This window comes from Nyctereutes procyonoides, unplaced genomic scaffold, assembly GCF_905146905.1.
Source record: "Nyctereutes procyonoides isolate TBG_1078 unplaced genomic scaffold, NYPRO_anot_genome, whole genome shotgun sequence".
Classification (NCBI taxonomy): Eukaryota; Metazoa; Chordata; class Mammalia; order Carnivora; family Canidae; genus Nyctereutes; species Nyctereutes procyonoides.
In genome coordinates this window covers 35,741,557-35,754,824 of record NW_026575051.1, presented here as the reverse complement: position 1 = coordinate 35,754,824, position 13,268 = coordinate 35,741,557, and positions in this window count along the sequence as shown.

The following is a 13,268-nucleotide window of genomic DNA, read 5'->3' as shown; positions in this document are numbered from 1 at the left end:
GAAACACAGACACAGGCAGAGGGAGAAGCAGGCTCCATGCAGGATCTCGATTCTGGGTCTCCAGATCCTGCCCTGGGCTGAAGGCGGCGCTAAACTGCTGAGCCGCCAGGGTTGCCCCAACAAAAGTAATTCTTAAGCAGTACTCCCAAAGTGTTGAAGTTGGGACAGAGGAAGAAATACGTCACTTTCTAATGCCCACTTTTCTGAATACTTTTTTTTTTTTTTTACAATGAATGTGCATCACTTTGGTAATTAAAAATAAAAATATCAGGGGCACCTGGCTGGCTCAGTGAGAAGAGCGTGCAACTCGTGATCTCCAGGTTGTAAGTGTGAGCCCCACAATGAGTGTAGAGTTTACCCCCCAAAAAAGTCACAGAAGAGTAGTTATTGGGAATATTAGAGAAATATTCATAATATATTACCAGGTACAGCACAATTACATTTTATGTTAATTTTCAGGACTTTATTGACATAAAATCTGCCCTTTTTTAAAAAAAAGATTTTATTTATTTATTCATTTATCAGAGACAGAGACAGAGACAGAGACAGAGGGAGGCCGAGACACAGGCAGAGGGAGAAACAGGCTCCGCACAGGAAGCCCGACGTGGGACTTGATCCGGGGGCTCCAGGATCACACCCTGGGCCGAAGGTGGTGCCAAATCGCTGAGCCACCCGGGCTGCCCAAAATCCACCTTTTAAAAAGTGTACAATTCAGTTGTTCTTAGTGTATTCACAGAGTTGTGCAACTGTTCCACATCCAATTCCAGAACATTTCATCACCTCACAATGAAACTCCGTATACACACCAGCTGTCACTTTCCATTTCCCCTACCTTCCAACCCCTGCCAACCACTAACCTACAATCTATCTCTACAAATATGCCTATTCTGGATATTTTATATAAATGGAATCACATAAATGTGGTCTGTGCACCTGGCTTCTTTCCATGTCATAGTGTGTATCATCAGCACTTTATTCTTTTTATTCCCAAATAATATTCTATTAAATGGATATACCACTTCCGGTTTATCCACTCATCAGCTGATGAACATATTTTGGATCATTGCCATATTTTGGCAATTAGGAATAATGCTACTATGAACAGTCATATACAGGTGTTTTTATGTGGGCATATGTTTTCAATTCTCTTGAATATAGCGATTCCATTTTTGTTTAAATAAAATATGCACAGGAAAAGAAAAAAAAACCTGAATACATACACCACAATGTTAACAGTAATTATTTCTGGATAGTGGGATAAGAGGTAACTTAAATTTCTTTTCTCTTTAGAGCTTTTTTTTTTTTTTTTTTTAATTTTATTTCTTTATGATAGTCACAGAGAGAGAGAGAGAGGCAGAGACACAGGCACAGGGAGAAGCAGGCTCCATGCACCGGGAGCCCGACGTGGGACTCGATCCCGGGTCTCCAGGATCGCGCCCTGGGCCAAAGGCAGGCGCCAAACCGCTGCGCCACCTAGGGATCCCTCTTTAGAGCTTTTTTATGTAAGTTTTTGAAAATAAAAAAAAATTTTTTTAAGTCAGAAAAGAAAAAAAAACTCACGTTGTTTAAACACACACACACGCGCGCGCGCACACACACAAGGAAACAAACAAAAACCACTCAGGAGTCAGCCTGAAATTGACAGTTGCCTTGGCTTTTCAACACCAAACCCAGGGTCTCTGGCACTGGCTGGAGTGCCCTGTCCCCAGCTTCATCACCCTTCAAACTTCACACCTCAGCCTGGGCATAAAGTGACTTCGGTGGCCTACAAAGTGGCCCTTGTTGATATGCACGGCGGGCCACGGGCCATGCCAAATGACCCACATTTACTTGCCAAAAAACCAGCCGCTGTGGACAATCCCACTTAGTTCTGCTGTGTTCTCCCTCCTTTACTCCAGGATAATGTCCACCATTTTCGGCATAAGGATTTTATAATTGGGGTTTTTTGGGGTTTTTTTGTTTTTAGGATTTTGTATTTTGAAGAAATACTTTTCAAAGACCCGATGATTAAAGTACACCTAGCAGGGGCACCTGGACGGCTCGGCTCGGCCGCCTAAGCGCCTGCCCCAGGTCACAATCCTGGGCTCCCCGCTCGGCCTCCCTCCACCTGCCCCTGCTCTCGCTCTCTAATAATAAATTCATGAAATCTTTTAACAAAAAGTACACACACACTCATACTCCTTCAAAAGCCCGGAATCCATTGCAATTTCACTGGCCGGTCACAGCGCGAGGATCGAGGGCCGTTTGGCCCGGGACGCCAGAGAAATCCTCCAGTTTGGAGCCACTCCGCGGCGAAACCGAGTCGCGGGCACTTCCCGGCCGGGCGGAGCGGATATTTATAGCGCTCAGGAAACTGGCGTTGGACTCCTATTTTAGCTGACTCGTGAATCAGAATCATCAAAGACTAGATTTCTTTTGTCTGAGCAAAGAAGATGACAATTAGAGCAACCATCTCTGCGCGCTCACGGAGAGAAAACACAAAGAGAAGAATTTACAATGACTCAGCCCCGGGCGCGCGGCGGGCGCGGGCCTCGCCAACAATGGAAAGTCCCAGCGGGGCCCCTCCCGGGTCCCCAGCGGGCGTCTACACCCGCGGCTGCCCGGGCTCGCGGCAGCAGGGACGCAAAAAAAAAAAAAAAAAAAAAAAAAAAAAAAAAAAAAGCTGATTGTTTCCTAACCCTCTTCAATTGCTTTTTAACCTAAAATGCAGAACTCGCTCTTAAGATCACGGTATCAAGACGACGTTTTTGTAAAATCCACAGAAGCTCCGGGACCTGAAAGCAAAGGCTCTCCGGCTTCATTTCCAGCGGGAGGGTCACTGCAGTGGCAAAGGGCAGACGCCAGGAGACCCCTAATGGGCAGTGCCCAGAACCTGGCACACCTTTTCTTAACTCGTCTGCAAAAAAGACACGAGGGGAAAAAAAAAAAAAAAAAAAGACACGTGGGGCCCCGCAGAGCAGACTTGGCTTCCAGACCCGGAGAGAAGGGGTCGCCTGAGCTGGGGGAGGCCGCGTGCATCTCCCAAGACACAGGTTGGCCCTTGCAGCAGGGAGCAGGGTCTGGCCGAAGAAGCTGGTCCGAGGCCTGTGGGGTAGGAATTCATTCCTGAAAATGCAGTTGTCCACTACAGGATGTGTGGAGTTTGGGATTTCTTGTCCGAGACTCGGTTGCCCTCAAGGACTATAGCAGCTGCAGCCAAGACTAGAAAATCAACAGAATGCTCTGAATGCCGCAGTTTTTACTGTCGAAGTGTTTGTCGGTGCGGGGGATGCGGCATGGTCCGGGCTGGGGCCCCCGGCCCTGATCATCCCCCCCTCCCCGCCCCAGACCCCCAGTACCCCCGGGGCAGGCCAGAGCCTAGCTGCTGGCCTTCCCCGAAATTCTGCAGCTGCAGGGCTCCGAGTGTGCGCTGCTGGAGGAGGGAGTCGTCGTCTGGGTTGGGACCCACGCGGTCGGGCGCCCAGACCCCAGGGCCACCCTGCGCCCTGTCCAGGAGAGATTCCTGGCGGCCTGGAGGCCGAGGATGCTATCCAAACTCAAAAGCTGCCCGTCTAGGCCTCCCTCTCTGCCCCTGAGTAGTGCTAAGCCCCATCCACGAATACTCTCAGTCCCAGATACACTAATACCTGCAAGTCTTCTTTTCCTATAGATGGGAGGACAGGGCAGTTTACCATCCCAAACAAGACTTTTGAGAGGGAAAGAGTGATTGCACCCAGGCAACATAGAAAGAAGAAAAAACACCTCTCTGAAGCAAACCAGGATACCTTGGCTTATAGTGGGGGTATAGTAGTAGTAGGCATATAGTGTCACCTTGGGGGATTTGAGCAATTTATCTAAATTTATCCAAATTCTGAAAACACTCTGCACCCCTTACACTTTCCTAGCGAAAGGGAAGGAGAGACAGTGAAGCACATGGAGGTGCAATTTTAAAAGAAAATAAAGCTCAATTCAGCACTGCATTTTGAAAAATATCTTATTTTGTTAAGAACACTCAGACCTCGTTAGTGTATTTCGCACTGCTTTTGTTTAATACTTGAAAATTTATTTGTAAACGCTGCAACAATTTCTGTGGACATCAGCAAAGCAGAGTTGCAGGGGATGTGGAACTAGCCTCACTGTGCCAGACTGACCTGGCAATGGTATTTCTTCCCACAGGATCCGCTCTGTACATTATCTTTATGGATACATATGCATAGTTCATATCTTCATATATATCTATATAGTTATGGTTATTACTTACATATATGCAGATTTTGAAAATAGATTTTTTTTTCCCCTAGCAGTTGCATTCTTCTAGCTGCTTAGCTATGTGTGGTCAGCAACAGCCAACCAATTTTTTTAAACAAACTTTTAAAGCACATACTTCGTGCATGCACCATGTGTTCTAAGAACTTTACATATATTAACACATTTAATCCTCACAACAACCCTATGAAGTAAGTATATTGTTATCATCCCCATCCTACAGATAGAGAACCTGAGGCAGAAAGGTTAAGTAAATTGCCTAAAATAACCACCTCTAATAAACTGCACAGATGGGATAGGGACTCCTGGGTAGCTCAGTGGTTGAGCGACTGCCTTTGGCTCAGGGCATGATACCAAGGTCCTGGGATGGAGTCCCGCATTGGGCTCCCCACAAGGAGCCTGCTTCTCTCTTTGCCTCTCTCTGTGTGTCTCTCATGAATAAATAAATAAAATCTTAAAATAAAATAAAATAATATAAAAATAATAAACCCCAGGACAGCATTAATGCACCCAAGCACTAAACTATCCTGAGCTGACCTGTGAACGCTTCATAGGGGCCATAGGACAGAAGTGGACTGGATTAATTAAGCTTATTTGCTAAGTTACTTAAGGATGTGTTTTATTCTTACCCATACCTCTGTAATAAATGTTTATACCAGGCATCCCAGAACAAAGCTGCTGCTAGGATTTGCCCCAGTGGTGTAAGACTTTTAGCAGTGTGACTCTGTCTTCTTTTTCCCTAACCTTCGGCTTCAGCTAAACTAGAAAACCCTATGTATACTTTCCTGCCTCAACATTTTCTCTGTGCTTCTTCTTTTACCTAGAATGCCTCTCGAGCCAACTCTCATCATTTGACTCGTCTTATTAACACCCCACCTACCTTCAAGGTTCAGATCAAACTGGCATTCCATTGTCCCACAAGACAGAAACTCTCTCTCCAAAGCCTGAAATCCTACAGCCTTTATTATCTGCACCACTCACATGCCTACATATCTTATCTCCCCTACTCAGTCAGCAATTTCTTTCCCCCACAACACTGAGCACAGCACATTTTCACATAAATAGTTCTCAGCGAATGTATAGCCTCACATTGTTTGCCCTTCATCCATCTTCTCTGTTAAATATCTGCAAAGAAAAAATGATGTATTATTTCAGAAAGAAAAGACTTCTTCCTTCTATAAAAGAACCGTGATTTTATTCAGATATCTATCTGTCCCTTTCTAGTTCTAGAAGAAGTAGACCCTGATCTGTCTGAGCCAGTGCTACCCAATAGAAATAGAAGACAAGTGGCATGTGTAATTTTAAAGCTTCTAGTGGCCAAATTTAAAAAGTAAAAATAAACAGGTAGATATAGACTTGTTGAATCACTATATTGTATACCTGAAACTAATCTAACATTGTACATTAACTAGACTGGAATTAAATTTTTTTTTAAATTTAGTCAATGCAGTCCCACATTTAAATCAATCAATAGATAGATAATAGGTGGAGTTAATTTCAATAATTTTTTAATATTTTTAAAAGATTGTATTTATTTATTTATTCATAGAGACACAGAGAGAGAGGCAGAGACATAGACAGAGGGAGAAGCGGGCTCCCTACAGCTCAACCACTGAGCCACCCAGGCATCCCGATTTCAATAAATCTTTTAACCAAGTATACCCAAAATGTTATTTCACTATGTAATCAATATAAAAAACATTAAAGAGGCATTTTACTTGTGAGAGAGACAGAGACAGAACTTTTTGGAATCTCATGAGAATTTTACACTTAAAGCATATCTTAATTCAGACTAGACACATGTCCTTTTTTTTGTTTTGTTTTTTGTTAAGATTTTACTCATTTACTTAACAGAGAGAGAACATAAGAAGGCGGAGTAGGAGGCTCCCTGCTGAGCAAGGAGCCTGATGTGGGGCTCTATCTCAGAACTCTGGGATCATGACCTGAACCAAAGGCAGATGCTTAACTAACTGAGACACCCAGGAGCCCCCAGACTAGACATATTTCAAGTGCCCAGTATCCACATGTTGCCAGTAGCTTCTATACTGGACAAGGCAGATCTGAGCCTATCAGATTCCAATGAATTCCAGCCTATATCAATTCCAGCCTATATCATTCCAATGGCAATAATATTGGTCCAGGAGTAGAAGGCTGGAGACCTCAGCTGAGTCTGAAGGCTGGGGCCATCAGACTGAAGCAGATTTATAGTTCCTGTTTGGGAGAATTATCTGCCTGCTGGTAGTGACCAGGGAAGACTAGCTCTGACTCCTTGGCAGCTTTAGTGGGAATCATGTCAGAACCATGAAAAGGAAGTAATAGAATTGGTGTTAGGATGACATCAACATTGAAGATGTCAGCAATGGACAGACAGAAAAAATCCTGTCCTTAATGACATCAATGAGCCGCTGGTCACACAGGGCCTAGAGCCCACCCTACTTCTGGTTATGAAAAATAATAAATTTCTCTTTTGCTTAAGCCAGACCCAGTCAGTTTTCTGTAGTATCCAAGAACATCACAACATCAGAGCCAACCTTTGAATCCAGATCTGCAGGCTCGTCTAGGTCCAGGTTTCACTACCAAGATGCTCCTAAAGAAAGATTTGCAGCTGATTCTTTTGGCTCTTAGATCTTCCAGGCTCAGGGGTGGCAACTGCCAATGGGTTAGAGGTAAAGATCCCCAAAGACGTTGGTGATTGTGCAAGGCCTCACTCACCAGGTAGACGAGTTCAGCGGCAGTACTCATCTGGGCAGCTGCCACCGGCCTGCGCTCTCCCACCAGCCAGTGTTTGCTCCATCCGCCAGGCCAGGCATTTGTCACAGCCTTTCATCACCTCTCCTGGATCCCATAGACCCTGGGTCCAGCCCAAAGCTGGACAAGCAGGAGCCTTTTGCCAGGAGGCAGCTCGAGGAGCCACACTCCAGCGCGATATGGCAGCTTTTTCTGGCAGGGTGCTGAGGATAGGATCAGGTGTCCTGGGTCGACTGCTTGTGCGAGGAATTTGGAGGAAAGGTCAGAAAGATTGACAGGAGCACTAACAACTACAAGGCCATAGGCCAAAGAGGATGCCAATGAGGAAAATGGGCTGAAAACTGGCACCCCAGGAGGCGGACACGCTCATTAACTCAGATCACCACGTGTTGCGAGCGGCAGCGGGGTGTGAATGAGCCTCCCTGAGGTCGACTTCACAGTTCCCTCCCAGGGCACGCGACCTACGGCCCCAAAACTGGAAGGGAAGCCTGAGCCACGCTTAGCAAGTCTCCCTCCCATCTGCCTTGGAAAATATACGTTGTGCACCAGGGGGTGAAAAAGTAAGGACACGGAATAGTGAGGAGGATGTAGCTTCAGGACCAGGTGCTGGCCGCAGTAGGCAAGCCACCAGGCCTCTGCAGGGCTCCGTTTCTCCAAAGTGACCCTTTGAAGGCTTACATTCTAAACTGCGTGGGAAACCCCGTGTGAGCTGTTAAGTGTTGTAAATGTTCACCATTATGATTTCTTTTACTAAAAAAAAAAAAAAAAAAAAAAAACCTGGTAATTTTTCATACCCAGAAGCTACTATGTACTCCTTAATGTTGCATCTGAAGAATAAATGACAAACAGAAGCATTTTAAATAACTTACAGGTTCTTAGAGCACCAACGCTTATCATTTACTTTCTCTCTGTGCCTCTCATTCCCGACTGAGAAAATGAGACCTCAAATACTTGTCCTGCACACTGCTAGGGACTGTGGTGAAGGCCAAATGAGGTTACAGACCAAAAGGGCTTACTAAGATGTAAAGCTTATACATCAGGGGTGTTACCCCCAAGACATTAATAGCATCTAATTGCAAAGAGCTTGTCAGAGTGGAGGGCTGAACTCCTGTTTTTGTTTTTGTTTGTTTTTTTTTTTAAGGTTTATTTATTTATTTATTCAGAGAGAGAGCGAGAGGCACAGACACAGACAGATGGAGAAGCAGGCTCCGTGCAGGGAGCCCGACGTGGGACTCGATCCGGGGGTCTCCAGGATCCCACCCCGGGCTGCAGGCGGCGCTAAACCGCTGCGCCACGGGAGTTGCCCGAACTCCTGTTTTATGAAACATTTCAAATATCGAAAAATGAAGAAAATAAGTTGGTAATCATATTACCATCTATTAAATCTGGCTCATAATCATATGTGTGTCATTTCTATACTTTTCAACATTTGAAATATTTCATGAAACAACCTTTTTTTGAAGATTTTATTTATTTATTCATGAAGACACAGAGAGAAGCAGAGACATAGGCAGAGGGAGAAGCAGGCTCCCTGTGGGGAGCCTGATGTGGGACTCAATCCCAGGACCCCAGGATCATGATCTGAGCCAAAGGCAGATGCTCAACCACTGAGCCACTCAGGTGCCCCAAACATTTTTTTAAGTGATAATTTTTTAAAAGCTCTAGGTCATGTATCAACACCTCTTGGATACACTTTTTGCCTCCAAACCCACCATCCACTCCACCCCCAACATTGAATTAGATGTTCTTTCTCTGTGTCTCTGGGACACTCTGAGGTGACTTCTGCTAAATTATTTATTGCACTTCATTGTAACTTCTTGTTACCCTAGGTTTTGAGATCTCTGAGAGAAGGAGCCAAATCCTCATCTCTGCCTCCTCATCAAGCCTCATACCTGGCTTGTTGTGAGGCTTAATAAATGTTTCATAAATGTTCACTATTAAATAAATTAATACGAACAAAAGACTGGTTTCTCTCTAAGCCTTCACCAGCAACCAGAACCTCCTCTCCTCTCCAAGACTGGTTCTTGTCACTCTTTCTCTTTTCTAATAGACAATAACTTTCTCTGAATGTTCCAATTCTACGTATGTAAGAAAAATCTGATAGCCACAGATCAGAGAAGAACTTTGCTTTGGTACATATTGCTATAGACTGAATGGTTGTGTTCCCCCCAAAATACACATATGATGACACTTAGAGGGGGGGCCCTTGGAGGCTATTAGGTGTGAGGGAAGAGCCTAGGAATGATACTAGTGCCCTGATAAAAGAGATCCCAGAGTGCTCCTTTGCCCCTCTGCCATGTGAAGACGTAACATGACATGAACCAGGAAGAGGACTCTCACCAGACACCAAATCTGCCAGCACCTGGATCTTGGACTTCCCAGCCTCCAGAACTGTGAGAAATAAATGTTTATAAGCCATCCAGTCTACGGTATTCTATTATATATAGCAACTCAAGGAGGCTAAAACACATATACTAAAAATGCAAAAGGCAAACAATCAGAACATCACTCTTTCTCTATATAATCAAGACTGTATATACAAATTTGAAAAATATGGGAACTTTCTAATATTGATAATCCAATGAATCAGTCCCATGGCGTGGTTCCTGTGCTGAGAGGACAAAGGTCAACAGACTCAGGATTTATATTGTCTGGGCCACGAGAATAAACTCCTTTTGTTAAGATCCTTGTCTTCTTTCTTATTATGATTATAACATTCAAACAGTATGACTGAAATAAGAGAATCTGTCCACGACCCTCCTACAGAATATTGAGCTTTCTTGATCCCCAAAATGGCCTTTCCTGATACCCATTTAGATGAATAACTTGTTCTCAGTTTCATCACAAAGGCAATTGTTTTAAGATTAAAATTAATGTAAAAAACTCCACAATTAGTTTCTTCACACTTCCTGAAATTTCCTTGCTTTTGTTTAACCAATCTATTCCAGATCACACTCTCCAGGACAGAAGCTAATCCATCTGGTTATGGGTGCAACTGCTCTATCTAAAGGCTTTGCTTACCTTCCCGGTCCACTGGCTCACCGCTGCTCCCTAGCCACACCCTGCAAGGCAGGCATGCCAAGTAAGTCATTCTCTTTCTGATCTTGTCTTTACATGTATTGTTCCCTTGGCCCAGATTAGAATGTCTCCACTCATCCCCCAAGACTCAGGTCCATTGTCACCTCCTCTGGGGGACTTCTCTGAGCACTCCTTACTCCATCAGCCATTGCACCTCCTTCCATTTCAATACTCACGTTTTGGGGGGATCCTGGGTGGCTCAGTCAGTTGAGCAGGTAAGTATCTGACTCTTGATTTCAACTCAGGTCTTGATCTCATGGTGCTGTCTAGCTCCATGCTGGGCATGGAGCCTGCTTAAGATTCTCTCTATTCCTCCCCCTCTGCCCCTCTCTTCCCATCTCTTTCCCTCTCTAAAAAAAGAAAGAAAGAAAGAAAGAAAGAAAGAAAGAAAGAAAGAAAGAAAGAAAGAAAGACTCAATCTTCAGAATTACTGCTTCCGTGTCTTGTCTTCTCTAGCACCCTGAAAGCCCCTAGTGATCTAAAACTATAATGTACTCATCTTTGTGATTATAATGCTGAGTTCAGCACCTTGACACTGAATCAGGTTTACCAAAGGAGTAGCTGAGACTGAAAAAATGAATGAATGAATGTATATGACAGTACAAGGCTGTGTTTTGAGTCATTGCTCATGTGCCACTAGGAACTCACCGCCAAATGGTTGAGTAAAGTGCAAACACTCCAAGGAGAAGCACTTAAGCAAGTATCCATTTTGTTCAACAGGGAGACTACTGGTTATGTCTGCCCAACAGAAGTGGGCGGATGCGCTGGGGTTCTTGGTCCTCCTGGGTCCCTGGATTTGTGTGCTTCTAGAAGTTGGAGCAAGCTCAGTGCAGAGGTAGTAATTTTACAACAATAAGGGACTTTCTTAAAGATCTTGCTTATTTGACAGAAAGAGAGCCCACAAGCAGGGGGAGCAGCAGGCAGTGGGAGAGGGGAAAGCAGGCTCCCGGCTGAGCAGGGAGCCCAATGTGGAGCTCTATCCAGGACCCTGGGATCATAACCGGAGCCGAAGGCAGACACTTAACCAACTGAGCCACCCAGGCGCCCTGATGACAGACTTTCTTGATTGAAAGCCTGCTTGCTCATCGTACCTTGTTTGAATCCTGCTGTTCTGTTCCCACAAGCTTTCCAGCTACTGGAAGCCAGTATGTATATTAAATTGAGCCAAGGGGAAAACAGCAACACCCCAGAAAATAGTAGGTTACATAATGAGGAGGTATCAGCAAGATTAGTTACACCTGGAATTCTACTGGAGCCCGCAGGATTCAACCACCTGCTTTCAGACAGTAGTCCAATTAGGAGAACGGTCTAATATTCCACTTTATAAGTATGAATTCCTTGAAATTATCCTACAATCTATGTAGTAGTATTCTTGGCTTATAAAGACATGATTATATCTAAAAACATACTTACTCATCGATTGCATTAAACATGCACATAAACTAAGTGGGAGACTTGTAATAGTACAGGATGACTTGGAAATAACCTCTTGTCAATGATTTTTTAAACCTGGCAGGATTCAGGGCAGGGAGAGGCTTGGGAGTCTATAGAACTGGCCCTGGAACATGCTGTGTGACTATTGGCAAGCTGCTAGGTTTCTAGGCCTGATCTCTCAGACAGATGATTTATTAAGAAAGTCATCAGGGCTGCCCCGGTGGCCCGGTGGTTTAGTGCCACCTTCGTCCTGGGGTGTGACTCTGGAGTCCGGGGATTGAGTCCCATGTCAGACTTCCTGCATGGAGCCTGCTTCTCCCTCTGCCTGTGTCTCTGCCTTTCTCTCTCTCTCTCTGTCTCTCATGAATAAATACATAAAATCTTTAAAAAAACAAAAGTCATCATATTCAGGCTGTGCCTGACTGGCTCAGTTGGTGGAGCATGTGACTCTTGATCTTAAGATTGTGAGTTCAAGCTCCACGTTGGGTGTAGAGATTACTTAAATTAATAAAACTTAAAAAAAGAAAAAAGAAAGTCATCATATTTAGGCAATGGTTCTCAAAGGGACCAATAGAATCAAAATCACTTGGAAACTCATAAAAATGCAAATTATCAAGCCCCACTGAGACCTACAAAATCTGAAACTCTGGGTCCCAGGATTCTGTGTTTTGACCTGGCCTCCAGGTAATGTGGATGCATCCTCAGGTATGAAAACTTCCACTCTGAAGTGCCGGGAAAGAGTGCCTAGCTGGCTCAGTTGGTAGAGCGAGCAATTCTTGATCTAGAGGTTGAGTTCAAGCCCCACGTTCAAGCCCCAAATTATCAAGCCCCACAGAGTAGAGATTACTTAAAGTACTGGAAGCTCCTATAGGAACTCCAAGATAAAAACCCTAAGCCTTTGGAACCAGGCATCCCCAGTTGGCCTGTTGCAAGAATCCACTTTTTACTTCAGTGCATGACTGTTGGCGGTCTAAATGCTGCTGGCCCCACCACTTTTCCCCTCTGCTTGGCTTCCTCTCACTCATCTTCCAACTTATCCACACACCACCACCCTCTAAGCAATTTTTCCAGATATGTCTAATAGACCAAATAAATGCAAACTGAAACATTACATGTGCACTTTGTACCCTTCTCTCTTACACAAACTCAGGTTGCCACAAAACTGGCTGAGCTCAGGAAGCCTGACTCCACCAACTGAGCCAGTCAGGCACAGCCTGAATATGATTACTTTTTTTTTTAAGATTTTATTTATTTATTCATGAGAGACAAGAGAGGGAGAGAAAGGCAGAGACACAAGCAGAGGGAGAAGCAGGCTCCATGCAGGGAGCCTGACATGGGACTCCATCCTGGGACTCCAGAATCACACCCCAGGCCAAAGGTGGCACTAAACCACTAGAAACTGGCCTGAAGCACTGCTGTAGGGAAGTTTCAAGTGATAGTAGCTCAGATATTACCCTGAGGTTAATGCTATGAAACCAGTTTTTAAAAATCAGAAAGTATGGGGCACCTGGGTGGGTCAGCAGTTGAATGGCTCCCTTTGGCTCAGGTCATAATCTCAGAGTCCTGGGATGGAGCCCCACATTGGGCTCTCTGCTCAGCAGGGAATCTGCTTGTCCCTCTCCCCTTGCCACTCTGCTTGTAGTCTCTCTGTCAAATAAATAAAATCTTCTTTAAAAAATTATATCTGAGGGGAGGGGGAAAATTATATCTATATAAATATCCTTTAGTTGAAAAGAAAATAGTTGTATCTGATGGATGCGTGC